The sequence below is a fragment of the Epinephelus lanceolatus genome, chromosome 18 (assembly GCF_041903045.1).
Source record: "Epinephelus lanceolatus isolate andai-2023 chromosome 18, ASM4190304v1, whole genome shotgun sequence".
Lineage (NCBI taxonomy): Eukaryota > Metazoa > Chordata > Actinopteri > Perciformes > Serranidae > Epinephelus > Epinephelus lanceolatus.
In genome coordinates, this window is record NC_135751.1 from 36,568,813 (window position 1) to 36,575,726 (window position 6,914).

The window sequence follows — 6,914 nt, forward strand, 5'->3', positions numbered from 1 at the left end:
GACACTGTACCACAGGAAATTAATAAACAGATTCTAATTCAGGCATTTGTCATTCCTGGCACTCTGTTTATCAGTGCATGACCTCCACTGACTCAACTCCACCTCCTCACCTCCACCCCCAGGCTTTTAGAGAAAGATAAAAAGAGACGAGGAGAGGAAGAAAGGACAGAGAATAAACTGAAAAATGAGGTGGAGCTGAGAAACAGAAAGGGAAGAGTTAGAAGAGGGCAGACAGGGATATAAGATGGATTCATTCCTGATCCTTCTCTGACTCAGGCTTTGCTCTTTCCCATCAACATCCTCACCCCTCCTCCTCCTACTCCCATTAACAGCCCAGAGCCCTCACCCCTCCTGCCTCCACCAGCCTGACACATCCCAGAGGAAACAAGAGGTGATGTAATGGTCGACAGTCCTCGGCTAGATTCTCCTCTTTTGTCTTTCTTTACTCTTTCTGTGTCATCTCCAAGACTTCGGTATGTTTCTTAATTAACTCCACCATCTGTGTGTGCAGGTTAACAAACCTGGTTGGCAGTGTGTCCAAATAAAACACCCCTCCCTCCCTACTCCCTCCTTCTCTCCCTCCCTCCCTCTAGACCTTCTCCTCTCCCTCTGCATTGTTACACTGACCGCAAGATTTTCTCAAAGCTGCGGCCTAGTTGCACTCCCATTTCTCTCTCAGCTCAAGGTATGTTTCACAGAAAGAGGATACTTACGAGAAAAGACAAGAAAAGTTTGTGTCTGTGCGTGTTACAGCTAACAATGTGGGATTCCCTGAGCACTGGGATCGAGTCAGACCCCAAAATGTAGGTCAAGAGGCACCGCGTTTTCCTCCCCGCGCTGTTGCATAACCACGCACACATACACATACTGTACACGCACAACCGAGACACACTACATTAGCTGATGTGCTGGGAAGACGTCCAGTGTAAGCAACTGTAAAAGCTCTTCATGAAACCCTCAGCTGCAGCTACTCCCTCAAGTGCCATAGCTCTGCATGTTGATATGAAAATGTTCTGTGTGTTTAGGCGTGTGTGTGTGTGTGTGTCCAGATTAGGTGTTTGCAGGTTGATAGCTCACTGCGTGGTCATTGGCTGAGGGCTGCAGGTAATCACCTGGACTGGATTGCCTTATAAGGAGACAGTGGTCACAGACCTGCTGTAAATCCCTCGTTTAAGATCACTCCTTCTTTCTTTCTTTTATTTCTCTACTTTATTCTCTTTACTTTACTTTCTGATCCAATTGCAGCCCTCCTTTTCCTCGCCGCTGTTTTACTCAGTTGTCTTTGTTGCAGAAAGCTTATAGGACAATAGAAGAATGAGAGGTGGGGAATAGCGAGAGGGGGAGCTACACCTTTCTTGGCTCATCTGATTGTAAGCTGATAACCTGGAACATACTAGCAAGCTGTTACATAAGGGATAGGAGACAGCCTCAGGGACTCTATATGTGTGTGTGTGTGTGTGTGTGTGTGTGTAAGCAGAAAGTGTGTGTGACACAGTAAGCAGCAGTCCAACTCCTGTCTGTTTTCCACCCGTTTCTTTGGTAACGCACAGATTAGTCACACTGCCATTTTTTTTTAATGTAAAAGGAATTTGCTTGTGTCTGTGGTTTGTGTGTGTGTGTGTGTGTGTGTGTGTGTGTGTGTGTGTGAGGAGGCCACGATGTTGTCGAGAGGAAATGGAATATGTTGAGTGAGTGTGTTTAGTCCTGGCTTTAATTCTTCTCTCTTACACTGACCTAATTTCACAATATATCACCACAGATATCACGCTGTGGATGGTGTCATGAACTGGCTCGCGGTTCAGACAAAAGGAGGGAGGGCACACAGAAGGGTGGAGGTCAGAGAGGATAATGTTAATGAGGCAACACAAATTAATGAGATGTGAACAATCAGACACATCCATGGTCTATCTGAGCAGGCAGGGGTGCACCACCAGGCAAATGTCTGGGGCCACCCGTATTGGGCACATTTTGCAGTGACAACTATAAACCAGTCCCTCAGGATTTCATGGGCTGTTTTTGGGATTGTTGCAGCCTGATTTTATGTCAGCTTTTCAAAAAAATTGCACTGCATGTTATGATGTTTATAGGCATTTTTTGTGGGGGCAAGCGACAATTACAAAAATAGTTGCCATGCTGTCTCAGATTCGGAACCTATTATTATGAGCAGTGTTCCCCACAGAATTAGAATCTGTCTGAGATGCTGTTGGCAGGGGGACGATCAGCTGTTGCTACATTTTGAAGCACCACTATAGACCCTTTCAGGGCCGACATCACAATGATGTCATTTCATTAGCTGGAAGCAAGACATGACTCGCCATCACAGGGCTGTAGGCTACATTGGAGGCCTAAAATGTGGTCTTGTGGTGTTACTGGAAGCCAGATTAGAAGGAGCCATGGCTCAAAACTCAAAATTTTATCACATACCAGCCACCACTGCCCCTCAACAAATACAAAGGCAACTATGGTTAAATGCTATGGCTATGTCACGGGTGTATAGGATACACCTGTGCAACCTTGGTTTTAGCTCCTCTGGCAAAACCTCCTCTCTCCTGGAGATGCAGAGGGTGCTCTTCATTCTGCACCTCTGATTTGCAGAAAGAAGCCTAAATTAAACTTTATGCCAAAAAGGACTGGATGTTCTATCTCAAATGACACATACCATAAGACCTGAGGAAGCCATGCGAGTGAGGAAAACAAGGAGACACGTTCGTGCTCTAAAAAGCACCCACACAGGAGGGGTCATCCCAGTTGTTTTCTCCAGCTGATAAACATGATAGACCATTGAATGTCCCGCTGAGTCATTCACCAAAAAATCCTGTAAATTTCTGTGTCATTTTAGAAGTAAAACAAAAAATAGTTCAATGGGGAATTATGTTATTTGCATTGAATATTGAAAATAAAACTTGCACAGGGGAAACCACCCAGTGAACCACCCTCCAACCCCCCGTCTACAGTTTCACTCTGACTCTGTTTGTATCTTCTGTTTATCAGCTGTTGTCAATACCAGACAAAAACTGTGAAGGTTGTTTCCATTGAAACATCACATTATACTGTTAGGGTGTTTTGTTGAGCTCAACAATGGATTAAAGATTAAAATATGTTTGTCTGCGCTGCACTCATGATGACTCATACAACACAGGAAAGTTAATAATTCTTCAGTGACCTGATGGGAACCCTGATGACTTCTCTTTCGCTCTCACTCACAGTCATTGTGCACATACGTCGACACAAAATTATTGTTTTCATAGTAAATTTGAAAAATAGTATCTGCCTGCCCACAAAGGACACGTCGCTGTCAATATTTAGAACAAGAGCATTTGTCCTTTCCCGATAAAAACATCAAAGTAGCAGAGGACTTTTATTTTGACGAAGTTAGACATTTACGCCATAAAACTGATGCAGACTAGGCACAGACTGGTGCATTAAATTCACCAGGATGCAGGAAATTAAGTGTATCATGCTCCAAACTTTTCGAAAGAGGACCCCCCCAACCTTCTGTTTTATGTGTCTCCCCCGGTGTTGAATTGAAACCTACACCCTTGAATCCAGATGCCTGTGCTACGAAGCATGATTTAGAGTTAGCGAGGTAACTTCAGGGTTACCTTGGGGTTTTCAGTATCATGAAGCTGCTTCTCTTTTTCCAGAGCAGGTTAACTTCAGGGTATGGGATGACCGCCTGTCAACGCCCCAACCTCTGACCAATCAGATCACTGAAGAAAAAAGTATCCATGAACAAAAGTCCGGAGTGACGGGTCAAAAAGAGGAGCCTTTATGCTGTTATAGGTCCGTAGAATCATTTCAATGTTCCAGGGCTCTATTTCCACTGGTTTTAACAAACACAGAGATCGTTTACGCTCTAAACACATGATTTCAGCAGCAGAAACAGTCTGGTGTTAGTGTTTTATGTGACATATTCATCATCATCCTCAAAGCTAACATCATGTAGGTCTATAGGCCAGTGATGCCTACACGTATCACTCAGTACTGTTTCATCTCATATGAATCAGCCTCCTTCATTCATGGCTCTGATGATGTCGCTCATAATTAACACCCCCGCCTCTTTTACATGAACACGCTTGTGGCTGGATAGGAAAACCCAGAGTTGACTGAACTAGTTCATAACCAGCTAGATATCAGTGCCTGAACACAACAGGGCACATGTGCAATGAGAAAAATAGGGGACATTTTCATGGATGTCTTGTGTCTCAGTGTTCAGAAATCTTTAAAGTATCGCCAGATCTGCACCAAAAATGACTTTTCTTCCCATGAAATGTGTCACAAGAAATAAGTCCTGACAACAAAAAAGAAAAATAAACAGGACTGAAACTTAACTTCCTGCGTGGATGTCAGATTTTTCTTTTTATTACAGATCATAATACTCTTGAAAATGTCGACATTTTTTTTCTTTACCAAACACTGAATTTTAAGATAACATGAGACATGATTGAACCCCTGCACAAAAATGACATCAACAGTTCAAACAGTTTAAACACATACTATTAACTGTACTGATTGGAAATACAGGGCAGCAGTATGCATTACTAACATGTGGATTAAGTTGCATGTTTTCTTACAAAGGAGAAAGTATGATAAGCTAGGTTAAGTCCACAAGTGTACCTCTAATATCATACACGTCACATCTCTGGGCTCTGGTTCAGAAAGGAGAGTTGAGGTTAATTCAGTCTTAGTCAGATCTAACACGTGCAGTTCTGTCCTTCAGCAGGAAGGGGCAGACCTGAGGTACAGTCTGATTCACATGTAGAAAACTGTATGTAACTTTCAAGTTTTGTCAACTTTGCTAAAATAGATTGGCTCATTTTAACTGTAGGAAGATGTAAACAAAATATTTAAACTTTTCTTAAACTGGCCGACCAGTACACAGAGAATCAGAGGTTGTTGCATCATTCAGGAAATGTAGATTAACTAGAGTGGAAAAGAATGCACTCTAAGAAATGAGTCATGGTGTCAGTAGATAATGCTTCAAATAAAGAAGTTTTGAGCATGAAAAATTACGTTTCATTAATGTGTTTTATTCAGTTGGCAACTTATTTTAAGACGTTTTAAAGACATATTTAAACAAGATGGAATTAAAATAAATAAGTTAGAATATCTTAAATATAATAGTTTGACCTCTAAATATCAACACAACTTTTAGATAGATATTAACTTAGTTTTTCAAGGTCAAAGCGAACCCTGTTGGCTGTACTGAACTAAGTTTGTTTGACTAAAAAAGAATTTTTTAAAGTTGAACCAGTGGACTATTTGTTCAGAGTGTGTCATTTTTTTCACATTTTAAGCTGTTTAAGCTGCTGTCTGTCATGTTTCATTACGTCATCACCCTTAAAAAAAAAAAACAAAACAAAACAAAGTTGATCAAAATCCTTAATTTGAATGAAGTGATTCATCACATTAAATGAGTTATCGTTTTCTTTTATTAAATCCATTTTGTTTGATCAATAAATGTAATTCAAGGTGATGTTAGACCTCCCAATTAATACATGCGCATTCTTCCCTTTGTGTGAAGCAAGCCAGAGAGCAAACAATTTTTCGACTGAAATGAAAAATGAAAATGTTGTTTTTGAAAGGCTAAATGCCCCAAAAATGTATTGAAGCAGAATATTTTGTTAGATAAAAACATGCTGTGAATTTTAGAAATGCATATCTTTATCTTTTTTTCCAATCAAGCTTGACTTTTGGTCTTTACAATTTATGTTATCAGAAATATTTGGATCACACGAGTCAGAAACAGCCAACACTTGAATCTAAATCTACTACAAAGAGTTTAGTAGTAGTAATATTGGTGTAGCCTAATCTTCAGTGACAACTTTGCAGAAATGCTGGGTTTAAACAGAATGAACAGACATGCAAAAAAAAAAGCTGTGCAGCATTTGAATGTTGACACAGAATTGAAATATCAACATAATGAATAAGGCTTCAGACTGTTCGATACAGCCCGACAAAACAATGACAAATTCCTCTGAATACTCATAAGCATTAGAGGTAAATGATCTCTCTCAGCATAGTTGCCACGCACGTGTCATACGTACCATATCAGCATTTCTAAAATGACATAATATATGAGCTCACTTTATCATCGGGAGGTGGAGGGGATGGTGGATGGTGTGGCACCTAGGTGAGACACCTGCCGAGCTACAGACCAGTTTTTAAAACCAACAACCAACAAAACTGGTTGTGATTTTGTGAGTCATTGCTGTGTTTCCAGCAGCTTTTTAAGCCCCAAACGTTGGTGTTTTGTATGGACCTGTTGCCATTTTTCCTGCGGGGACAGTGTCACGAAAAGTAGTTGTTATGAACTGAGACATTGCTGCGTTTCCAGCGGGGATCATACCCCCCGAAACCTAGTATTTTAAGCCAAAACATGAGCTTTTCCAAACTGGAAGCAAGTGGTTTTTGTGCCTAAAACTAACCACACATGAAACATAAAATGTAATTTTATCCACGACACAACATTGTACAAATGTAACATATCCATGGTTTGCAGAGACGTACAATCTGACTTTTTCGACGCGGTTGGGTTGCCTCTCGTTCATCACTACAAGTTATTATAAAGGAAAATTTTTCAGATTAAAAATGTAGGTAAACTCAAAGGAAAAAAATAAGTTGCATTTCAGTCTATCATGAGGAAAATCTGCCCAGTCTCTGTTTGTACACTGGGCTCAAACCAGTTTGCCCCCTGGTTTGGCCCTCAAGGGCGACTGGTCAGTGTGTTTAAGACGGCCATCTGCACCAGATGTTAATGATCCCACTGTGTGAGTGTGTGTATGTGTGTGTGTGTGTGTGTCAGCAGATGGTGTGTGTCTGTCACACACATGCTGTCCTTCATTATCAGCTCTCAATCATAAATTATTCACAGCAGGAGACTGAAACCAGTGACGAAAAAAAAAAGAAACCCA